This window comes from Amblyomma mixtum, chromosome 5 (genome assembly GCF_055824585.1).
Source record: "Amblyomma mixtum isolate Tamu chromosome 5, ASM5582458v1, whole genome shotgun sequence".
Lineage (NCBI taxonomy): Eukaryota > Metazoa > Arthropoda > Arachnida > Ixodida > Ixodidae > Amblyomma > Amblyomma mixtum.
The window spans coordinates 198844567-198871003 of NC_143016.1; positions in this window are offsets into that span (position 1 = coordinate 198844567).

Here is a 26437-nt window from a genome sequence, read left to right on the forward strand (position 1 = left end):
TCAAATGCACAGGCAATCGAAGTTGCTCGGTGCGCGCCGCACGTGTTCCACTCGATGAAGACGACAATAACCAAATCGAGCTGGACAGATTGACCCTTTAGCGCATTGGCTTCTGGGTTCCCGATGCTGCGTATAAGTCAAATGCACAGGCAATCAAGCTGCTCGGTTCGCGCCGCACGTGTTCTACTCGATAAAGACGACAATAACCAAATCGAGCTGGACAGATTGACCCTTTAGCGCATTGGCTTCTGTGTTCCGGATGCTGCGTATAAGTCAAATGCACAGGCAATGCAAGCTGCTCGGTTCGCGCCGCACGTGTTCCACTCGATAAAGACGACAATAACCAAATCGAGCTAGACAGATTGACCCTTTAGCGCATTAGCTTCTGGGTTCCGGATGCTGCGTATAATTCAAATGCACAGGCAATCGAAGCTGCTCACAGCGCGCCGCACGTGTTCTACTCGATAAAGACGACAATAACCAAATCGAGCTGGACAGATTGACCCTTTAGCGCATTAGCTTATGGGTTCCGGATGCTGCGTATAAGTCAAATGCACAGGCAATGCAAGCTGCTCGGTTCGCGCCGCATGTGTTCCACTCGATAAAGACGACAATAACCAAATCGAGCTAGACAGATTGACCCTTTAGCGCATTAGCTTCTGGGTTCCGGATGCTGCGTATAATTCAAATGCACAGGCAATCGAAGTTGCTTGGTGCGCGCCGCACGTGTTCCACTCGATAAAGACGACAATAACCAAATCGAGCTGGACAGATTGACCCTTTAGCGCATTGGCTTCTGGGTTCCGGATGCTGCGTATAAGTCAAATGCACAGGCAATCAAGCTGCTCGGTTCGCGCCGCACGTGTTCTACTCGATAAAGACGACAATAACCAAATCGAGCTGGACAGATTGACCCTTTAGCGCATTGGCTTCTGTGTTCCGGATGCTGCGTATAAGTCAAATGCACAGGCAATGCAAGCTGCTCGGTTCGCGCCGCACGTGTTCCACTCGATAACGACGACAATAACCAAATCGAGCTAGACAGATTGACCCTTTAGCGCATTAGCTTCTGGGTTCCGGATGCTGCGTATAATTCAAATGCACAGGCAATCGAAGCTGCTCACAGCGCGCCGCACGTGTTCCACTCGATAAAGACGACAATAACCAATTCGAGCTGGACAGATTGACCCTTTAGCGCATTAGCTTATGGGTTCCGGATGCTGCGTTTAAGTCAAATGCACAGGCAATCGAACCTGCTCGGTTCGCGCCGCACGTGTTCCACTCGATAAAGACGACAATAACCAAATCGAGCTGGACAGATTTACCCTTTAGCGCATTGGCTTCTGGGTTCCGGATGCTGCGTATAAGTCAAATGCACAGGAAATCGAAGCTGCTTGGTTCGCGCCGCATGTGTTCCACTCGATAAAGACGACAATAACCAAATCCAGCTGGACAGATTGACCCTTTAACGCATTGGCTTCTGGGTTCCGGATGCTGCGTATAATTCAAATGCACAGGCAATCGAAGTTGCTCGGTGCGCGCCGCACGTGTTCCACTCGATGAAGACGACAATAACCAAATCGAGCTGGACAGATTGACCCTTTAGCGCATTGGCTTCTGGGTTCCGGATGCTGCGTATAAGTCAAATGCACAGGCAATCAAGCTGCTCGGTTCGCGCCGCACGTGTTCTACTCGATAAAGACGACAATAACCAAATCGAGCTGGACAGATTGACCCTTTAGCGCATTGGCTTCTGTGTTCCGGATGCTGCGTATAAGTCAAATGCACAGGCAATGCAAGCTGCTCGGTTCGCGCCGCACGTGTTCCACTCGATAAAGACGACAATAACCAAATCGAGCTAGACAGATTGACCCTTTAGCGCATTAGCTTCTGGGTTCCGGATGCTGCGTATAATTCAAATGCACAGGCAATCGAAGCTGCCCACAGCGCGCCGCACGTGTTCTACTCGATAAAGACGACAATAACCAAATCGAGCTGGACAGATTGACCCTTTAGCGCATTAGCTTATGGGTTCCGGATGCTGCGTATAAGTCAAATGCACAGGCAATGCAAGCTGCTCGGTTCGCGCCGCATGTGTTCCACTCGATAAAGACGACAATAACCAAATCGAGCTAGACAGATTGACCCTTTAGCGCATTAGCTTCTGGGTTCCGGATGCTGCGTATAATTCAAATGCACAGGCAATCGAAGTTGCTTGGTGCGCGCCGCACGTGTTCCACTCGATAAAGACGACAATAACCAAATCGAGCTGGACAGATTGACCCTTTAGCGCATTGGCTTCTGGGTTCGGGATGCTGCGTATAAGTCAAATGCACAGGCAATCAAGCTGCTCGGTTCGCGCCGCACGTGTTCTACTCGATAAAGACGACAATAACCAAATCGAGCTGGACAGATTGACCCTTTAGCGCATTGGCTTCTGTGTTCCGGATGCTGCGTATAAGTCAAATGCACAGGCAATGCAAGCTGCTCGGTTCGCGCCGCACGTGTTCCACTCGATAACGACGACAATAACCAAATCGAGCTAGACAGATTGACCTTTAGCACATTGGCTTCTGGGTTCCGGATGCTGCGTATAAGTCAAATGCACAGGCAATCGAAGCTGCTCGGTGCGCGCCGCACGTGTTCCACTCGATAAAGACGAGAATAACCAAATCGAGCTGGACAGATTGACCCTTTAGCGCATTGGCTTCTGGGTTCCGGATGCTGCCTATAAGTCAAATGCACAGGCAATCGAAGCTCCTCGGTTCGCGCCGCACGTGTTCCACTCAATAGAGACGACAATAACCAAATCGGGCTGGACAAATTTGACCCTTTAGCGCATTGGCTTCTGGGTTCAGGATGCTGTGTATAAGTCAAATGCACAGGGAATCGAAGCTGCTCGGTTCGCGCCGCACGTGTTCCACTCGATAAAGACGACAATAACCAAATCGAGCTGGACAGATTGACCCTTTAGCGCATTGGCTTCTGGGTTCCGGATGCTGCGTATAAGTCAAATGCACAGGCAATCGAAGCTGGTCGGTTCGCGCCGCATGTGTTCCACTCGATAAAAAAGAAAATAACCAAATCGAGCTGGACAGATTGACCCTTTAACGCATTGGCTTCTGGGTTCCGGATGCTGCGTATAAGTCAAATGGACAGGCAATCGAAGCTGCTCGGTTCGCGCCGCATGTGTTCCACTCGATAAACACGACAGTAACCAAACCGAGCTGGACAGATTGACCCTTTAGCGCATTGGCTCCTGGGTTCCGCATGCTTTGTATAAGTCAAATGCACAGGCAATCGAAGCTGCTCGGTTCGCGCCGCATGTGTTCCACTCGATAAAGACGACAATAACCAAATCGAGCTGGACAGATTGACCCTTTAACGCATTGGCTTCTGGGTTCCTGATGCTGCGTATAAGTCAAATGCGCAGGCAATCGAAGCTCCCCGGTTCGCGCCGCATGTGTTCCACTCGATAAAGACGACAGTAACGAAATCGAGCGGGACAGATTGACCCTTTAACGCATTGGCTTCTGGGTTCCGGATGCTGCGTATAATTCAAATGCACAAGCAATCGAAGTTGCTCGGTGTGCGCCGCACGTGTTCCACTCGATAAAGACGACAATAACCAAATCGAGCTGGACAGATTGACCCTTTAGCGCATTGGCTTCTGGGTTCCGGATGCTGCGTTTAAGTCAAATGCACAGGCAATCGAACCTGCTCGGTTCGCGCCGCACGTGTTCCACTCGATAAAGACGACAATAACCAAATCGAGCTGGACAGATTGACCCTTTAGCGCATTAGCTTCTGGGTTCCGGATGCTGCGTATAATTCAAATGCACAGGCAATCGAAGCTGCTCAGTGCGCGCCGCACGTGTTCCACTCGATAAAGACGACAATAACCAAATCGAGCTAGACAGATTGACCTTTAGCGCATTGGCTTCTTGGTTCCGGATGCTGCGTATAAGTCAAATGCACAGGCAATCGAAGCTGCTCGGTTCGCGCCGCATGTGTTCCACTCGATAAAGACGACAGTAACGAAATCGAGCGGGACAGATTGACCCTTTAACGCATTGGCTTCTGGGTTCCGGATGCTGCGTATAATTCAAATGCACAGGCAATCGAAGTTGCTCGGTGTGCGCCGCACGTGTTCCACTCGATAAAGACGACAATAACCAAATCGAGCTGGACAGATTGACCCTTTAGCGCATTGGCTTCTGGGTTCCGGATGCTGCGTTTAAGTCAAATGCACAGGCAATCGAACCTGCTCGGTTCGCGCCGCACGTGTTCCACTCGATAAAGACGACAATAACCAAATTGAGCTGGACAGATTGACCCTTTAGCGCATTAGCTTCTGGGTTCCGGATGCTGCGTATAATTCAAATGCACAGGCAATCGAAGCTGCTCAGTGCGCGCCGCACGTGTTCCACTCGATAAAGACGACAATAACCAAATCGAGCTGGACAGATTGACCCTTTAGCGCATTGGCTTCTGTGTTCCGGATGCTGCGTATAATTCAAATGCACAGGCAATCGAAGCTGCTCAGTGCGCGCCGCACGTGTTCCACTCGATAAAAACGAAAATAACCTAATCGAGCTGCACAGATTGACCCTTTAACGCATTGGCTTCTGGGTTCCGGATGCTGCGTATAAGTCAAATGCACAGGCAATCAAAGCTGCTCGGTTCGCGCCGCACGTGTTCCACTCGATAAAGACGACAATAACCAAATCGAGCGGGACAGATTGACCCTTTAGCGCATTGGCTTCTGGGTTCCTGATGCTGCGTATAAGTCAAATGCGCAGGCAATCGAAGCTCCCCGGTTCGCGCCGCATGTGTTCCACTCGATAAAGACGACAGTAACGAAATCGAGCGGGACAGATTGACCCTTTAACGCATTGGCTTCTGGGTTCCGGATGCTGCGTATAATTCAAATGCACAGGCAATCGAAGTTGCTCGGTGTGCGCCGCACGTGTTCCACTCGATAAAGACGACAATAACCAAATCGAGCTGGACAGATTGACCCTTTAGCGCATTGGCTTCTGGGTTCCGGATGCTGCGTTTAAGTCAAATGCACAGGCAATCGAACCTGCTCGGTTCGCGCCGCACGTGTTCCACTCGATAAAGACGACAATAACCAAATCGAGCTGGACAGATTGACCCTTTAGCGCATTAGCTTCTGGGTTCCGGATGCTGCGTATAATTCAAATGCACAGGCAATCGAAGCTGCTCAGTGCGCGCCGCACGTGTTCCACTCGATAAAGACGACAATAACCAAATCGAGCTGGACAGATTGACCCTTTAGCGCATTGGCTTCTGTGTTCCGGATGCTGCGTATAATTCAAATGCACAGGCAATCGAAGCTGCTCAGTGCGCGCCGCACGTGTTCCACTCGATAAAGACGACAATAACCAAATCGAGCTGGACAGATTGACCCTTTAACGCATTGGCTTCTGGGTTCCGGATGCTGCGTTTAAGTCAAATGCACAGGCAATCGAACCTGCTCGGTTCGCGCCGCACGTGTTCCACTCGATAAAGATGACAATAACCAAATCGAGCGGGACAGATTGACCCTTTAGCGCATTGGCTTCTGGGTTCCGGATGCTGCGTATAAGTCAAATGCACAGGCAATCGAAGCTGCTCAGTGCGCGCCGCACGTGTTCCACTCGATAAAGACGACAATAACCAAATCGAGCTAGACAGATTGACCTTTAGCGCATTGGCTTCTTGGTTCCGGATGCTGCGTATAAGTCAAATGCACAGGCAATCGAAGCTGCTCGGTTCGCGCCGCATGTGTTCCACTCGATAAAGACGACAGTAACGAAATCGAGCGGGACAGATTGACCCTTTAACGCATTGGCTTCTGGGTTCCGGATGCTGCGTATAATTCAAATGCACAGGCAATCGAAGTTGCTCGGTGTGCGCCGCACGTGTTCCACTCGATAAAGACGACAATAACCAAATCGAGCTGGACAGATTGACCCTTTAGCGCATTGGCTTCTGGGTTCCGGATGCTGCGTTTAAGTCAAATGCACAGGCAATCGAACCTGCTCGGTTCGCGCCGCACGTGTTCCACTCGATAAAGACGACAATAACCAAATTGAGCTGGACAGATTGACCCTTTAGCGCATTAGCTTCTGGGTTCCGGATGCTGCGTATAATTCAAATGCACAGGCAATCGAAGCTGCTCAGTGCGCGCCGCACGTGTTCCACTCGATAAAGACGACAATAACCAAATCGAGCTGGACAGATTGACCCTTTAGCGCATTGGCTTCTGTGTTCCGGATGCTGCGTATAATTCAAATGCACAGGCAATCGAAGCTGCTCAGTGCGCGCCGCACGTGTTCCACTCGATAAAAACGAAAATAACCTAATCGAGCTGCACAGATTGACCCTTTAACGCATTGGCTTCTGGGTTCCGGATGCTGCGTATAAGTCAAATGCACAGGCAATCAAAGCTGCTCGGTTCGCGCCGCACGTGTTCCACTCGATAAAGGCGACAATAACCAAATCGAGCGGGACAGATTGACCCTTTAGCGCATTGGCTTCTGGGTTCCGGATGCTGCGTATAAGTCAAATGCACAGGCAATCGAAGCTGCTCGGTTCGCGCCGCACGTGTTCTACTCGATAAAGACGACAATAACCAAATCGAGCTGGACAGATTGACCCTTTAGCGCATTGGCTTCTGTGTTCCGGATGCTGCGTATAAGTCAAATGCACAGGCAATCCAAGCTGCTCGGTTCGCGCCGCACGTGTTCCACTCGATAAAGACGACAATAACCAAATCGAGCTGGACAGATTGACCCTTTAGCGCATTGGCTTCTGGGTTCCGGATGCTGCGTATAAGTCAAATGCACAGGCAATCGAAGCTGGTCGGTTCGCGCCGCATGTGTTCCACTCGATAAAAAAGAAAATAACCAAATCGAGCTGGACAGATTGACCCTTTAACGCATTGGCTTCTGGGTTCCGGATGCTGCGTATAAGTCAAATGGACAGGCAATCGAAGCTGCTCGGTTCGCGCCGCATGTGTTCCACTCGATAAACACAACAGTAACCAAACCGAGCTGGACAGATTGACCCTTTAGCGCATTGGCTCCTGGGTTCCGCATGCTTTGTATAAGTCAAATGCACAGGCAATCGAAGCTGCTCGGTTCGCGCCGCATGTGTTCCACTCGATAAAGACGACAATAACCAAATCGAGCTGGACAGATTGACCCTTTAACGCATTGGCTTCTGGGTTCCTGATGCTGCGTATAAGTCAAATGCGCAGGCAATCGAAGCTCCCCGGTTCGCGCCGCATGTGTTCCACTCGATAAAGACGACAGTAACGAAATCGAGCGGGACAGATTGACCCTTTAACGAATTGGCTTCTGGGTTCCGGATGCTGCGTATAATTCAAATGCACAGGCAATCGAAGTTGCTCGGTGTGCGCCGCACGTGTTCCACTCGATAAAGACGACAATAACCAAATCGAGCTGGACAGATTGACCCTTTAGCGCATTGGCTTCTGGGTTCCGGATGCTGCGTTTAAGTCAAATGCACAGGCAATCGAACCTGCTCGGTTCGCGCCGCACGTGTTCCACTCGATAAAGACGACAATAACCAAATCGAGCTGGACAGATTGACCCTTTAGCGCATTAGCTTCTGGGTTCCGGATGCTGCGTATAAATCAAATGCACAGGCTATCGAAGCTGCTCAGTGCGCGCCGCACGTGTTCCACTCGATAAAGACGACAATAACCAAATCGAGCTGGACAGATTGACCCTTTAGCGCATTGGCTTCTGTGTTCCGGATGCTGCGTATAATTCAAATGCACAGGCAATCGAAGCTGCTCAGTGCGCGCCGCACGTGTTCCACTCGATAAAGACGACAATAACGAAATCGAGCTGGACAGATTGACCCTTTAACGCATTGGCTTCTGGGTTCCGGATGCTGCGTTTAAGTCAAATGCACAGGCAATCGAACCTGCTCGGTTCGCGCCGCACGTGTTCCACTCGATAAAGATGACAATAACCAAATCGAGCGGGACAGATTGACCCTTTAGCGCATTGGCTTCTGGGTTCCGGATGCTGCGTATAAGTCAAATGCACAGGCAATCGAAGCTGCTCAGTGCGCGCCGCACGTGTTCCACTCGATAAAGACGACAATAACCAAATCGAGCTGGACAGATTGACCCTTTAGCGCATTGGCTTATGGGTTCCGGATGCTGCGTATAAGTCAAATGCACAGGCAATCGAAGCTGCTCGATTCGCGCCGCACGTGTTCCACTCGATAAAGACGACAATAACCAAATCGAGCTAGACAGATTGACCTTTAGCGCATTGGCTTCTTGGTTCCGGATGCTGCGTATAAGTCAAATGCACAGGCAATCGAAGCTGCTCGGTTCGCGCCGCATGTGTTCCACTCGATAAAGACGACAGTAACGAAATCGAGCGGGACAGATTGACCCTTTAACGCATTGGCTTCTGGGTTCCGGATGCTGCGTATAATTCAAATGCACAGGCAATCGAAGTTGCTCGGTGTGCGCCGCACGTGTTCCACTCGATAAAGACGACAATAACCAAATCGAGCTGGACAGATTGACCCTTTAGCGCATTGGCTTCTGGGTTCCGGATGCTGCGTTTAAGTCAAATGCACAGGCAATCGAACCTGCTCGGTTCGCGCCGCACGTGTTCCACTCGATAAAGACGACAATAACCAAATTGAGCTGGACAGATTGACCCTTTAGCGCATTAGCTTCTGGGTTCCGGATGCTGCGTATAATTAAAATGCACAGGCAATCGAAGCTGCTCAGTGCGCGCCGCACGTGTTCCACTCGATAAAGACGACAATAACCAAATCGAGCTGGACAGATTGACCCTTTAGCGCATTGGCTTCTGTGTTCCGGATGCTGCGTATAATTCAAATGCACAGGCAATCGAAGCTGCTCAGTGCGCGCCGCACGTGTTCCACTCGATAAAAACGAAAATAACCTAATCGAGCTGCACAGATTGACCCTTTAACGCATTGGCTTCTGGGTTCCGGATGCTGCGTATAAGTCAAATGCACAGGCAATCAAAGCTGCTCGGTTCGCGCCGCACGTGTTCCACTCGATAAAGACGACAATAACCAAATCGAGCGGGACAGATTGACCCTTTAGCGCATTGGCTTCTGGGTTCCGGATGCTGCGTATAAGTCAAATGCACAGGCAATCGAAGCTGCTCGGTTCGCGCCGCACGTGTTCTACTCGATAAAGACGACAATAACCAAATCGAGCTGGACAGATTGACCCTTTAGCGCATTGGCTTCTGTGTTCCGGATGCTGCGTATAAGTCAAATGCACAGGCAATCCAAGCTGCTCGGTTCGCGCCGCACGTGTTCCACTCGATAAAGACGACAATAACCAAATCGTGCTGGACAGGTTGACCCTTTAACGCATTGGCTTCTGGGTTCCGGATGCTGCGTATAAGTCAAATGCACAGGCAATCGAAGCTCCTCGGTTCGCGCCGCACGTGTTCCACTCAATAGAGACGACAATAACCAAATCGGGCTGGACAAATTTGACCCTTTAGCGCATTGGCTTCTGGGTTCCGGATGCTGTGTATAAGTCAAATGCACAGGCAATCGAAGCTGCTCGGTTCGCGCCGCACGTGTTCCACTCGATAAAGACAACAATAACCAAATCGAGCGGGACAGATTGACCCTTTAGCGCATTGGCTTCTGGGTTCCGGATGCTGCGTATAAGTCAAATGCACAGGCAATCGAAGCTGCTCGGTTTGCGCCGCATGTGTTCCACTCGATAAAAACGAAAATAACCTAATCGAGCTGGACAGATTGACCCTTTAGCGCATTGGATCCTGGGTTCCGCATGCTGCATATAACTCAAATGCTCAGGCAATCGAAGCTGCTCGGTTCGCGCCGCGTGTGTTCCACTCGATAAAGACGACAATAACCAAATCGTGCTGCACAGATTGACCCTTTAACGCATTGCCTTCTGGGTTCCGGATGCTGCGTATAAGTCAAATGCACAGGCAATCGAAGCTGCTTGGTTCGCGCCGCATGTGTTCCACTCGATAAAGACGACAGTAACCAAATCGAGCTGGACAGATTGACCCTTTAGCGCATTAGCTTCTGGGTTCCGGATGCTGCGTATAAGTCAAGTGCACAGGCAATCGAAGCTGCTCGGTTCGCGCCGCACGTGTTCTACTCGATAAAGACGACAATAACCAAATCGAGCTGGACAGATTGACCCTTTAGCGCATTGGCTTATGGGTTCCGGATGCTGTGTAAAGTCAAATGCACAGGCAATCGAAGCTGCTCGGTTCGCGCCGCACGTGTTCCACTCGATAAAGACGACAATAACCAAATCGAGCTGGACAGATTGACCCTTTAGCGCATTGGCTTATGGGTTCCGGATGCTGTGTAAAGTCAAATGCACAGGCAATCGAAGCTGCTCGGTTCGCGCCGCACGTGTTCTACTCGATAAAGACGACAATAACCAAATCGAGCTGGACAGATTGACCCTTTAACGCATTGGCTTCTGGGTTCCGGATGCTGCGTTTAAGTCAAATGCACAGGCAATCGAACCTGCTCGGTTCGCGCCGCACGTGTTCCACTCGATAAAGATGACAATAACCAAATCTAGCGGGACAGATTGACCCTTTAGCGCATTGGCTTCTGGGTTCCGGATGCTGCGTATAAGTCAAATGCACAGGCAATCGAAGCTGCTCAGTGCGCGCCGCACGTGTTCCACTCGATAAAGACGACAATAACCAAATCGAGCTGGACAGATTGACCCTTTAGCGCATTGGCTTACGGGTTCCGGATGCTGCGTATAAGTCAAATGCACAGGCAATCGAAGCTGCTCGATTCGCGCCGCACGTGTTCCACTCGATAAAGACGACAATAACCAAATCGAGCTAGACAGATTGACCTTTAGCGCATTGGCTTCTTGGTTCCGGATGCTGCGTATAAGTCAAATGCACAGGCAATCGAAGCTGCTCGGTTCGCGCCGCATGTGTTCCACTCGATAAAGACGACAGTAACGAAATCGAGCGGGACAGATTGACCCTTTAACGCATTGGCTTCTGGGTTCCGGATGCTGCGTATAATTCAAATGCGCAGGCAATCGAAGTTGCTCGGTGTGCGCCGCACGTGTTCCACTCGATAAAGACGACAATAACCAAATCGAGCTGGACAGATTGACCCTTTAGCGCATTGGCTTCTGGGTTCCGGATGCTGCGTTTAAGTCAAATGCACAGGCAATCGAACCTGCTCGGTTCGCGCCGCACGTGTTCCACTCGATAAAGACGACAATAACCAAATCGAGCGGGACAGATTGACCCTTTAGCGCATTGGCTTCTGGGTTCCGGATGCTGCGTATAAGTCAAATGCACAGGCAATCGAAGCTGCTCGGTTCGCGCCACACGTGTTCTACTCGATAAAGACGACAATAACCAAATCGAGCTGGACAGATTGACCCTTTAGCGCATTGGCTTCTGTGTTCCGGATGCTGCGTATAAGTCAAATGCACAGGCAATCCAAGCTGCTCGGTTCGCGCCGCACGTGTTCCACTCGATAAAGACGACAATAACCAAATCGTGCTGGACAGGTTGACCCTTTAACGCATTGGCTTCTGGGTTCCGGATGCTGCGTATAAGTCAAATGCACAGGCAATCGAAGCTCCTCGGTTCGCGCCGCACGTGTTCCACTCAATAGAGACGACAATAACCAAATCGGGCGGGACAAATTTGACCCTTTAGCGCATTGGCTTCTGGGTTCCGGATGCTGTGTATAAGTCAAATGCACAGGCAATCGAAGCTGCTCGGTTCGCGCCGCACGTGTTCCACTCGATAAAGACAACAATAACCAAATCGAGCGGGACAGATTGACCCTTTAGCGCATTGGCTTCTGGGTTCCGGATGCTGCGTATAAGTCAAATGCACAGGCAATCGAAGCTGCTCGGTTTGCGCCGCATGTGTTCCACTCGATAAAAACGAAAATAACCTAATCGAGCTGGACAGATTGACCCTTTAGCGCATTGGATCCTGGGTTCCGCATGCTGCATATAACTCAAATGCTCAGGCAATCGAAGCTGCTCGGTTCGCGCCGCGTGTGTTCCACTCGATAAAGACGACAATAACCAAATCGTGCTGCACAGATTGACCCTTTAACGCATTGCCTTGTGGGTTCCGGATGCTGCGTATAAGTCAAATGCACAGGCAATCGAAGCTGCTTGGTTCGCGCCGCATGTGTTCCACTCGATAAAGACGACAGTAACCAAATCGAGCTGGACAGATTGACCCTTTAGCGCATTAGCTTCTGGGTTCCGGATGCTGCGTATAAGTCAAATGCACAGGCAATCGAAGCTGCTCGGTTCGCGCCGCACGTGTTCTACTCGATAAAGACGACAATAACCAAATCGAGCTGGACAGATTGACCCTTTAGCGCATTGGCTTATGGGTTCCGGATGCTGTGTAAAGTCAAATGCACAGGCAATCGAAGCTGCTCGGTTCGCGCCGCACGTGTTCCACTCGATAAAGACGACAATAACCAAATCGAGCTGGACAGATTGACCCTTTAGCGCATTGGCTTATGGGTTCCGGATGCTGTGTAAAGTCAAATGCACAGGCAATCGAAGCTGCTCGGTTCGCGCCGCACGTGTTCTACTCGATAAAGACGACAATAACCAAATCGAGCTGGACAGATTGACCCTTTAACGCATTGGCTTCTGGGTTCCGGATGCTGCGTTTAAGTCAAATGCACAGGCAATCGAACCTGCTCGGTTCGCGCCGCACGTGTTCCACTCGATAAAGATGACAATAACCAAATCGAGCGGGACAGATTGACCCTTTAGCGCATTGGCTTCTGGGTTCCGGATGCTGCGTATAAGTCAAATGCACAGGCAATCGAAGCTGCTCAGTGCGCGCCGCACGTGTTGCACTCGATAAAGACGACAATAACCAAATCGAGCTGGACAGATTGACCCCTTAGCGCATTGGCTTATGGGTTCCGGATGCTGCGTATAAGTCAAATGCACAGGGAATCGAAGCTGCTCGATTCGCGCCGCACGTGTTCCACTCGATAAAGACGACATAAACCAAATCGAGCTGGACAGATTGACCCTTTAGCGCATTGGCTTCTGTGTTCCGGATGCTGCGTATAATTCAAATGCACAGGCAATCGAAGCTGCTCAGTGCGCGCCGCACGTGTTCCACTCGATAAAAACGAAAATAACCTAATCGAGCTGCACAGATTGACCCTTTAACGCATTGGCTTCTGGGTTCCGGATGCTGCGTATAAGTCAAATGCACAGGCAATCAAAGCTGCTCGGTTCGCGCCGCACGTGTTCCACTCGATAAAGACGACAATAACCAAATAGAGCGGGACAGATTGACCCTTTAGCGCATTGGCTTCTGGGTTCCGGATGCTGCGTTTAAGTCAAATGCACAGGCAATCGAACCTGCTCGGTTCGCGCCGCACGTGTTCCACTCGATAAAGATGACAATAACCAAATCGAGCGGGACAGATTGACCCTTTAGCGCATTGGCTTCTGGGTTCCGGATGCTGCGTATAAGTCAAATGCACAGGCAATCGAAGCTGCTCAGTGCGCGCCGCACGTGTTCCACTCGATAAAGACGACAATAACCAAATCGAGCTGGACAGATTGACCCTTTAGCGCATTGGCTTATGGGTTCCGGATGCTGCGCATAAGTCAAATGCACAGGCAATCGAAGCTGCTCGATTCGCGCCGCACGTGTTCCACTCGATAAAGACGACAATAACCAAATCGAGCTAGACAGATTGACCTTTAGCGCATTGGCTTCTTGGTTCCGGATGCTGCGTATAAGTCAAATGCACAGGCAATCGAAGCTGCTCGGTTCGCGCCGCATGTGTTCCACTCGATAAAGACGACAGTAACGAAATCGAGCGGGACAGATTGACCCTTTAACGCATTGGCTTCTGGGTTCCGGATGCTGCGTATAATTCAAATGCACAGGCAATCGAAGTTGCTCGGTGTGCGCCGCACGTGTTCCACTCGATAAAGACGACAATAACCAAATCGAGCTGGACAGATTGACCCTTTAGCGCATTGGCTTCTGGGTTCCGGATGCTGCGTTTAAGTCAAATGCACAGGCAATCGAACCTGCTCGGTTCGCGCCGCACGTGTTCCACTCGATAAAGACGACAATAACCAAATTGAGCTGGACAGATTGACCCTTTAGCGCATTAGCTTCTGGGTTCCGGATGCTGCGTATAATTCAAATGCACAGGCAATCGAAGCTGCTCAGTGCGCGCCGCACGTGTTCCACTCGATAAAGACGACAATAACCAAATCGAGCTGGACAGATTGACCCTTTAGCGCATTGGCTTCTGTGTTCCGGATGCTGCGTATAATTCAAATGCACAGGATATCGAAGCTGCTCAGTGCGCGCCGCACGTGTTCCACTCGATAAAAACGAAAATAACCTAATCGAGCTGCACAGATTGACCCTTTAACGCATTGGCTTCTGGGTTCCGGATGCTGCGTATAAGTCAAATGCACAGGCAATCAAAGCTGCTCGGTTCGCGCCGCACAGTGTTCCACTCGATAAAGACGACAATAACCAAATCGAGCGGGACAGATTGACCCTTTAGCGCATTGGCTTCTGGGTTCCGGATGCTGCGTATAAGTCAAATGCACAGGCAATCGAAGCTGCTCGGTTCGCGCCGCACGTGTTCTACTCGATAAAGACGACAATAAACAAATCGAGCTGGACAGATTGACCCTTTAGCGCATTGGCTTCTGTGTTCCGGATGCTGCGTATAAGTCAAATGCACAGGCAATCCAAGCTGCTCGGTTCGCGCCGCACGTGTTCCACTCGATAAAGACGACAATAACCAAATCGTGCTGGACAGGTTGACCCTTTAACGCATTGGCTTCTGGGTTCCGGATGCTGCGTATAAGTCAAATGCACAGGCAATCGAAGCTCCTCGGTTCGCGCCGCACGTGTTCCACTCAATAGAGACGACAATAACCAAATCGGGCTGGACAAATTTGACCCTTTAGCGCATTGGCTTCTGGGTTCCGGATGCTGTGTATAAGTCAAATGCACAGGCAATCGAAGCTGCTCGGTTCGCGCCGCACGTGTTCCACTCGATAAAGACAACAATAACCAAATCGAGCTGGACAGATTGACCCTTTAGCGCATTGGCTTCTGGGTTCCGGATGCTGCGTATAAGTCAAATGCACAGGCAATCGAAGCTGCTCGGTTTGCGCCGCATGTGTTCCACTCGATAAAAACGAAAATAACCTAATCGAGCTGGACAGATTGACCCTTTAGCGCATTGGCTCCTGGGTTCCGCATGCTGCATATAACTCAAATGCTCAGGCAATCGAAGCTGCTCGGTTCGCGCCGCGTGTGTTCCACTCGATAAAGACGACAATAACCAAATCGTGCTGCACAGATTGACCCTTTAACGCATTGCCTTCTGGGTTCCGGATGCTGCGTATAAGTCAAATGCACAGGCAATCGAAGCTGCTTGGTTCGCGCCGCATGTGTTCCACTCGATAAAGACGACAGTAACCAAATCGAGCTGGACAGATTGACCCTTTAGCGCATTAGCTTCTGGGTTCCGGATGCTGCGTATAAGTCAAATGCACAGGCAATCGAAGCTGCTCGGTTCGCGCCGCACGTGTTCTAATCGATAAAGACGACAATAACCAAATCGAGCTGGACAGATTGACCCTTTAGCGCATTGGCTTATGGGTTCCGGATGCTGTGTAAAGTCAAATGCACAGGCAATCGAAGCTGCTCGGTTCGCGCCGCACGTGTTCCACTCGATAAAGACGACAATAACCAAATCGAGCTGGACAGATTGACCCTTTAGCGCATTGGCTTATGGGTTCCGGATGCTGTGTAAAGTCAAATGCACAGGCAATCGAAGCTGGTCGGTTCGCGCCGCACGTGTTCTACTCGATAAAGACGACAATAACCAAATCGAGCTGGACAGATTGACCCTTTAACGCATTGGCTTCTGGGTTCCGGATGCTGCGTTTAAGTCAAATGCACAGGCAATCGAACCTGCTCGGTTCGCGCCGCACGTGTTCCACTCGATAAAGATGACAATAACCAAATCGAGCGGGACAGATTGACCCTTTAGCGCATTGGCTTCTGGGTTCCGGATGCTGCGTATAAGTCAAATGCACAGGCAATCGAAGCTGCTCAGTGCGCGCCGCACGTGTTCCACTCGATAAAGACGACAATAACCAAATCGAGCTGGAGAGATTGACCCTTTAGCGCATTGGCTTATGGGTTCCGGATGCTGCGTATAAGTCTAATCCACAGGCAATCGAAGCTGCTCGATTCGCGCCGCACGTGTTCCACTCGATAAAGACGACAATAACCAAATCGAGCTAGACAGATTGACCTTTAGCGCATTGGCTTCTTGGTTCCGGATGCTGCGTATAAGTCAAATGCACAGGCAATCGAAGCTGCTCGGTTCGCGCCGCATGTGTTCCACTCGATAAAGACGACAGTAACGAAATCGAGCGGGACAGATTGACCCTTTAACGCATTGGCTTCTGGGTTCCGGATGCTGCGTATAATTCAAATGCACAGGCAATCGAAGTTGCTCGGTGTGCGCCGCACGTGTTCCACTCGATAAAGACGACAATAACCAAATCGAGCTGGACAGATTGACCCTTTAGCGCATTGGCTTCTGGGTTCCGGATGCTGCGTTTAAGTCAAATGCACAGGCAATCGAACCTGCTCGGTTCGCGCCGCACGTGTTCCACTCGATAAAGACGACAATAACCAAATTGAGCTGCACAGATTGACCCTTTAACGCATTGGCTTCTGGGTTCCGGATGCTGCGTATAAGTCAAATGCACAGGCAATCAAAGCTGCTCGGTTCGCGCCGCACGTGTTCCACTCGATAAAGACGACAATAACCAAATCGAGCGGGACAGTTGACCCTTTAGCGCATTGGCTTCTGGGTTCCGGATGCTGCGTATAAGTCAAATGCACAGGCAATCGAAGCTGCTCGGTTCGCGCCGCACGTGTTCTACTCGATAAAGACGACAATAACCAAATCGAGCTGGACAGATTGACCCTTTAGCGCATTGGCTTCTGTGTTCCGGATGCTGCGTATAAGTCAAATGCACAGGCAATCCAAGCTGCTCGGTTCGCGCCGCACGTGTTCCACTCGATAAAGACGACAATAACCAAATCGTGCTGGACAGGTTGACCCTTTAACGCATTGGCTTCTGGGTTCCGGATGCTGCGTATAAGTCAAATGCACAGGCAATCGAAGCTCCTCGGTTCGCGCCGCACGTGTTCCACTCAATAGAGACGACAATAACCAAATCGGGCTGGACAAATTTGACCCTTTAGCGCATTGGCTTCTGGGTTCCGGATGTTGTGTATAAGTCAAATGCACAGGCAATCGAAGCTGCTCGGTTCGCGCCGCACGTGTTCCACTCGATAAAGACAACAATAACCAAATCGAGCTGGACAGATTGACCCTTTAGCGCATTGGCTTCTGGGTTCCGGATGCTGCGTATAAGTCAAATGCACAGGCAATCGAAGCTGCTCGGTTTGCGCCGCATGTGTTCCACTCGATAAAAACGAAAATAACCTAATCGAGCTGGACAGATTGACCCTTTAGCGCATTGGCTCCTGGGTTCCGCATGCTGCATATAACTCAAATGCTCAGGCAATCGAAGCTGCTCGGTTCGCGCCGCGTGTGTTCCACTCGATAAAGACGACAATAACCAAATCGTGCTGGACAGATTGACCCTTTAACGCATTGCCTTCGGGGTTCCGGATGCTGCGTATAAGTCAAATGCACAGGCAATCGAAGCTGCTTGGTTCGCGCCGCATGTGTTCCACTCGATAAAGACGACAGTAACCAAATCGAGCTGGACAGATTGACCCTTTAGCGCATTAGCTTCTGGGTTCCGGATGCTGCGTATAAGTCAAATGCACAGGCAATCGAAGCTGCTCGGTTCGCGCCGCACGTGTTCTACTCGATAAAGACGACAATAACCAAATTGAGCTGGACAGATTGACCCTTTAGCGCATTGGCTTATGGGTTCCGGATGCTGTGTAAAGTCAAATGCACAGGCAATCTCAGCTGCTCGGTTCGCGCCGCACGTGTTCCACTCGATAAAGACGACAATAACCAAATCGAGCTGGACAGATTGACCCTTTAGCGCATTGGCTTATGGGTTCCGGATGCTGTGTAAAGTCAAATGCACAGGCAATCGAAGCTGCTCGGTTCGCGCCGCACGTGTTCTACTCGATAAAGACGACAATAACCAAATCGAGCTGGACAGATTGACCCTTTAGCGCATTGGCTTCTGTGTTCCGGATGCTGTGTAAAGTCAAATGCACAGGCAATCGAAGCTGCTCGGTTCGCGCCGCACGTGTTCCACTCGATAAAGACGACAATAACCAAATCGAGCTTGACAGATTGACCCTTTAGCGCATTGGGTTCTGTGTTCCGGATGCTGCGTATAAGTCAAATGCACAGGCAATCCAAGCTGCTCCGTTCGCGCCGCACGTGTTCCACTCGATAAAGACGACAATAACCAAATCGAGCTAGACAGATTGACCCTTTAGCGCATTAGCTTCTGGGTTCCGGGTGCTGCGTATAAGTCAAATGCACAGGCAATCGAAGCTGCTCGGTTCGCGCCGCACGTGTTCTACTCGATAAAGACGACAATAACCAAATCGAGCTGGACAGATTGACCCTTTAGCGCATTGGCTTATGGGTTCCGGATGCTGCGTATAAGTCAAATGCACAGGCAATCGAAGCTGCTCGGTTCGCGCCGCACGTGTTCCATTCGATAAAGACGACAATAACCAAATCGAGCTAGACAGATTGACCCTTTAGCGCATTAGCTTCTGGGTTCCGGATGCTGCGTATAATTGAAATGCACAGGCAATCGAAGCTGCTCAGTGCGCGCCGCACGTGTTCCACTCGATAAAGACGACAATAACCAAATCGAGCTGGACAGATTGACCCTTTAGCGCATTGGCTTATGGGTTCCGGATGTTGCGTATAAGTCAAATGCACAGGCAATCGAAGCTGCTCGGTTCGCGCCGCACGTGTTCCACTCGATAAAGACAATAATAACCAAATCGAGCTAGACAGATTGACCCTTTAGCGCATTAGCTTCTGGGTTCCGGATGCTGCGTATAATTCAAATGCACAGGCAATCGAAGCTGCTCAGTGCGCGCCGCACGTGTTCCACTCGATAAAGACGACAATAACCAAATCGAGCTGGACAGATTGACCCTTTAGCGCATTGGCTTATGGGTTCCGGATGTTGCGTATAAGTCAAATGCACAGGCAATCGAAGCTGCTCGGTTCGCGCCGCACGTGTTCCACTCGATAAAGACAATAATAACCAAATCGAGCTAGACAGATTGACCCTTTAGCGCATTAGCTTCTGGGTTCCGGATGCTGCGTATAATTCAAATGCACAGGCAATCGAAGCTGCTCAGTGCGCGCCGCACGTGTTCCACTCGATAAAGACGACAATAACCAAATCGAGCTGGACAGATTGACCCTTTAGCGCATTGGCTTATGGGTTCCGGATGCTGCGTATAAGTCAAATGCACAGGCAATCGAAGCTGCTCGGTTTGCGCCGCATGTGTTCCACTCGATGAAAACGAAAATAACCTAATCGAGCTGGACAGATTGACCCTTTAGCGCATTGGCTCCTGGGTTCCGCATGCTGCATATAACTCAAATGCTCAGGCAATCGAAGCTGCTCGGTTCGCGCCGCGTGTGTTCCACTCGATAAAGACGACAATAACCAAATCGTGCTGGACAGATTGACCCTTTAACGCATTGCCTTCTGGGTTCCGGATGCTGCGTATAAGTCAAATGCACAGGCAATCGAAGCTGCTTGGTTCGCGCCGCATGTGTTCCACTCGATAAAGACGACAGTAACCAAATCGAGCTGGACAGATTGACCCTTTAGCGCATTAGCTTCTGGGTTCCGGATGCTGCGTATAAGTCAAATGCACAGGCAATCGAAGCTGCTCGGTTCGCGCCGCACGTGTTCTACTCGATAAAGACGACAATAACCAAATCGAGCTGGACAGATTGACCCTTTAGCGCATTGGCTTATGGGTTCCGGATGCTGTGTAAAGTCAAATGCACAGGCAATCTTAGCTGCTCGGTTCGCGCCGCACGTGTTCCACTCGATAAAGACGACAATAACCAAATCGAGCTGGACAGATTGACCCTTTAGCGCATTGGCTTATGGGTTCCGGATGCTGTGTAAAGTCAAATGCACAGGCAATCGAAGCTGCTCGGTTCGCGCCGCACGTGTTCTACTCGATAAAGACGACAATAACCAAATCGAGCTGGACAGATTGACCCTTTAGCGCATTGGCTTCTGTGTTCCGGATGCTGTGTAAAGTCAAATGCACAGGCAATCGAAGCTGCTCGGTTCGCGCCGCACGTGTTCCACTCGATAAAGACGACAATAACCAAATCGAGCTTGACAGATTGACCCTTTAGCGCATTGGCTTCTGTGTTCCGGATGCTGCGTATAAGTCAAATGCACAGGCAATCCAAGCTGCTCCGTTCGCGCCGCACGTGTTCCACTCGATAAAGACGACAATAGCCAAATCGAGCTAGACAGATTGACCCTTTAGCGCATTAGCTTCTGGGTTCCGGGTGCTGCGTATAAGTCAAATGCACAGGCAATCGAAGCTGCTGGGTTCGCGCCGCACGTGTTCTACTCGATAAAGACGACAATAACAAAATCGAGCTGGACAGATTGACCCTTTAGCGCATTGGCTTATGGGTTCCGGATGCTGCGTATAAGTCAAATGCACAGGCAATCGAAGCTGCTCGGTTCGCGCCGCACGTGTTCCACTCGATAAAGACGACAATAACCAAATCGAGCTAGACAGATTGACCCTTTAGCGCATTAGCTTCTGGGTTCCGGATGCTGCGTATAATTGAAATGCACAGGCAATCGAAGCTGCTCAGTGCGCGCCGCACGTGTTCCACTCGATAAAGACGACAATAACCAAATCGAGCTGGACAGATTGACCCTTTAGCGCATTGGCTTATGGGTTCCGGATGTTGCGTATAAGTCAAATGCACAGGCAATCGAAGCTGCTCGGTTCGCGCCGCACGTGTTCCACTCGATAAAGACAATAATAACCAAATCGAGCTAGACAGATTGACCCTTTAGCGCATTAGCTTCTGGGTTCCGGATGCTGCGTATAATTCAAATGCACAGGTAATCGAAGCTGCTCAGTGCGCGCCGCACGTGTTCCACTCGATAAAGACGACAATAACCAAATCGAGCTGTACAGATTGACCCTTTAGCGCATTGGCTTATGGGTTCCGGATGCTGCGTATAAGTCAAATCCACAGGCAATCGAAGCTGCTCGGTTCGCGCCGCACGTGTTCCACTCGATAAAGACGACAATAACCAAATCGAGCTGGACAGATTGACCCTTTAGCGCATTGGCTTCTGTGTTCCGGATGCTGCGTATAAGTCAAATGCACAGGCAATCCAAGCTGCTCGGATCGCGCCGCACGTGTTCCACTCGATAAAGACGACAATAACCAAATCGAGCTAGACAGATTGACCCTTTAGCGCATTAGCTTCTGGGTTCCGGATGCTGCGTATAATTCAAATGCACAGGCAATCGAAGCTGCTCAGTGCGCGCCGCACGTGTTCCACTCGATAAAGACGACAATAACCAAATCGAGATGGACAGATTGACCCTTTAGCGCATTGGCTTATGGGTTCCGGATGCTGCGTATAAGTCAAATGCACAGGCAATCGAAGCTGCTCGGTTCGCGCCGCACGTGTTCCACTCGATAAAGACGACAATATCCAAATCGAGCTGGACAGATTGACCCTTTAGCGCATTGGCTTATGGGTTCCGGATGCTGCGTATAATTCAAATGCACAGGCACTCGAAGCTGCTCAGTGCGCACCGCACGTGTTCCACTCGATAAAGACGACAATAACCAAATCGAGCTGGACAGATTGACCCTTTAGCGCATTGGCTTCTGTGTTCCGGATGCTGCGTATAAGTCAAATGCACAGGCAATCGAAGCTGCTCGGTTCGCGCCGCACGTGTTCCACTCGATAAAGATGACAATACCCAAATCGAGCTAGACAGATTGACCTTTAGCGCATTGGCTTCTTGGTTCCGGATGCTGCGTATAAGTCAAATGCACAGGCAATCGAAGCTGCTCGGTGCGCGCCGCACGTGTTCCACTCGATAAAGACGACAATAACCAAATCGAGCTGGACAGATTGACCCTTTAGCGCATTGGCTTCTGGGTTCCGGATGCTGCGTATAAGTCAAATGCACAGGCAATCGAAGCTGCTTGGTTCGCGCCGCATGTGTTCCACTCGATAAAGACGACAGTAACCAAATCGAGCTGGGCAGATTGACCCTTTAGCGCATTGGATCCTGGGTTCCGGATGCTGCGTATAAGTCAAATGCACAGGCAATCGAAGCTGCTCGGTTCGCGCCGCATGTGTTCCACTCGATAAAGACGACAGTAACCAAATCGAGCTGGACAGATTGACCCTTTAGCGCATTGGCTCCTGGGTTCCGGATGCTGCGTATACGTCAAATGCACAGGCAATCGAAGCTCCTCGGTTCGCGCCGCTTGTGTACCACTCGATAAAGACGTCAATAACCAAACCGAGCTGGACAGTTTGACCCTTTAGCGCATTGGCTTCTGGGTTCCGGATGCTGCCTATAAGTCAAATGCACAGGCAATCGAGGCTTTTCGGTTCGCGCCGCATGTGTTCCACTCGATAAAGACGACAATAACCAAATCGAGCTGGACAGATTGACCCTTTAACGCATTGGCTTCTGGGTTCCGGATGCTGTGTAAAGTCAAATGCACAGGCACTCGAAGCTCCTCGCTTTGCGCCGCACGTGTTCCACTCAATAGAGACGACAATAACCAAATCGGGCTGGACAAATTTGACGCTTTAGCGTATTGGCTTCTGGGTTCCGGATGCTGTGTATAAGTCAAATGCACAGGCAATCGAAGCTGCTCGGTTCGCGCCGCACGTGTTCCACTCGATAAAGACGACAATAACCAAATCGAGCTGGACAGATTGACCCTTTAGCGCATTGGCTTCTAGGTTCCGGATGCTGCGTATAAGTCAAATGCACAGGCAATCGAAGCTGCTCGGTTTGCGCCGCATGTGTTCCACTCGATAAAAACGAAAATAACCTAATCGAACTGGACAGATTGACCCTTTAACGCATTGGCTTCTGGGTTCCGGATGCTGCGTATAAGTCAAATGCACAGGCAATCGAAGCTGCTCGGTTCGCGCCGCATGTGTTCCACTCGATAAAGACGACAGTAACCAAACCGAGCTGGACAGATTGACCCTTTAACGCATTGCCTTCTGGGTTCCGGATGCTGCGTATAAGTCAAATGCACAGGCAATCGAAGCTGCTTGGTTCGCGCCGCATGTGTTCCACTCGATAAAGACGACAGTAACCTAATCGAGCTGGACAGATTGACCCTTTAGCGCATTGGCTCTTGCGTTCCGGATGCTGCGTATAAGTCAAATGCACAGGCAATCGAAGCTTCTCGGTTCGCGCCGCATGTGTTCCACTCGATAAAGACGACAATAACCTAATCGAGCTGGACAGATTGACCCTTTAACGCATTGGCTTCTGGGTTCCGGATGCTGCGTATAAGTCAAATGCACAGGCAATCGAAGCTGCTCGGTTCGCGCCGCATGTGTTCCACTCGATAAAGACGACAATAACGAAATCGAGCTGGACAGATTGACCCTTTAACGCATTGGCCTCTGGGTTCCGGATGTTGCGTATAAGTCAAATGCACAGGCAATGGAAGCTGCTCGGTTCGCGCCGCATGTGTTCCACTCGATAAAGACGACAATAACCGAATCGAGCTGGAGAGATTGACCCTTTAACGCATTGGCTTCTGGGTTCCGGATGTTGCGTATAAGTCAAATGCACAGGCAATCGAAGCTGCTTCGTTCGCGCCGCATGTGTTCCACTCGATAAAGACGACAGTAACCAAATCGAGCTGGACAGATTGACCCTTTAGCGCATTGGATCCTGGGTTCCGGATGCTGCGTATAAGTCAAATACACAGGCAATCGAAGCTGCTCGGTTCGCGCCGCATGTGTTCCACTCGATAAGAAGACAGTAACCAAATCGAGATGGACAGATTGACCCTTTAGCGCATTGGCTCCAGGGTTCCGGATGCTGCGTATAAGTCAAATGCACAGGCAATCGAAGCTCCTCGGTTCGCGCCGCATGTGTACCACTCGATAAAGACGACAATAACCAAATCGAGCTGGACAGATTGACCCTTTAACGCATTGGCTTCTGGGTTGCGGATGCTGTGTAAAGTCAAATGCACAGGCAATCGAAGCTGCTCGGTTCGCGCCGCACGTGTTCCACTCGATAAAGACGACAATAACCAAATCGAGCTAGACAGTTTGACCCTTTAGCGCATTGGCTTCTGGGTTCCGGATGCTGCCTATAAGTCAAATGCACAGGCAATCGAAGCTGCTCGGTTCGCGCCGCACGTGTTCCACTCGATAAAGACGACAATAACCAAATCGAGCTAGACAGTTTGACCCTTTAGCGCATTGGCTTCTGGGTTCCGGATGCTGCCTATAAGTCAAATGCACAGGCAATCGAAGCTGCTCGGTTCGCGCCGCACGCGTTCCACTCAATAGAGACGACAATAACCATATCGGGCTGGACAGATTTGACCCTTTATCGCATTGGCTTCTGGGTTCCGGATGCTGCGTATAAGTCAATTGCACAGGCAATCGAAGCTGCTCGGTTCGCGCCGCACGTGTTTCACTCGATAAAGACGACAATAACCAAATCGATCTGGACAGATTGACCCTTTAGCGCATTGGCTTCTGGGTTCCGGATACTGCGTATAATTCAAATGCAAAGGCAATCGAAGCTGCTCGGTGCGCGCCGCACGTGTTCCACTGGATAAAGACTACAATAAACAAATCGAGCTGGACAGACTGACCCTTTAGCGCATTGGCTTTTGGATTCCGGATGCTGTGTAAAGTCAAATGCACAGGCAATCGAAGCTGGTCGGTTCGCGCCGCACGTGTTCCACTCGATAAAGACGACAATAACCAAATCGAGCTAGACAGTTTGACCCTTTAGCGCATTGGCTTCTGGGTTCCGGATGCTGCGTATAAGTCAAATGCACAGGCAATCGAAGCTGCTCGGTTTGCGCCGCATGTGTTCCACTCGATAAAAACGAAAATAACCTAATCGAGCTGGACAGATTGACCCTTTAGCGCATTGGCTTCTGGGTTCCGGATTCTGCGTATAAGTCAAATGCACAGGCAATCGAAGCTGCTCGGTTTCCGCCGCATGTGTTCCACTCGATAAAAACGAAAATAACCTAATCGAGCTGGACAGATTGACGCTTTAGCGCATTGGCTCTTGGGTTCCGGATGCTGCGTATAAGTCAAATGCACAGGCAATCGAAACTGCTCGGTTCGCGCCGCATGTGTTCCACTCGATAAAGACGACAATAACGAAATCGAGCTGGACAGATTGACCCTTTAACGCATTGGCTTCTGGGTTCCGGATGTTGCGTATAGGTCAAATGCACAGGCAATGGAAACTGCTCGGTTCGCGCCGCATGTGTTCCACTCGATAAAGACGACAATAACCGAATCGAGCTGGAGAGATTGACCCTTTAGCGCATTGGCTTCTGGGTTCCGGATGTTGCGTATAAGTCAAATGCACAGGCAATGGAAACTGCTCGGTTCGCGCCGCATGTGTTCCACTCGATAAAAACGAAAATAACCTAATCGAGCTGGACAGATTGACCCTTTAACGCATTGGCTTCTGGGTTCCGGATGCTGCGTATAAGTCAAATGCACAGGCAATCGAAGCTGCTCGGTTTGCGCCGCATGTGTTCCACTCGATAAAGACGACAGTAACCAAATCGAGCTGGACAGATTGACCCTTTAGCGCATTGGCTCCTGGGTTCCGGATGCTGCGTATAAGTCAAATGCACAGGCAATCGAAGCTGCTCGGTTCGCGCCGCATGTGTTCCACTCGATAAAGACGACAATAACGAAATCGAGCTGGACAGATTGACCCTTTAACGCATTGGCTTCTGGGTTCCGGATGTTGCGTATAAGTCAAATGCACAGGCAATGGAAGCTGCTCGGTTCGCGCCGCATGTGTTCCACTCGATAAAGACGACAATAACCGAATCGAGCTGGAGAGATTGACCCTTTAACGCATTGGCTTCTGGGTTCCGGATGCTGCGTATAAGTCAAATGCACAGGCCATCGAAGCTGCTTCTTTCGCGCCGCATGTATTCCACTCGATAAAGACGACAGTAACCAAATCGAGCTGGACAGATTGACCCTTTAGCGCATTGGATCCTGGGTTCCGAATGCTGCGTATAAGTCAAATGCACAGGCAAT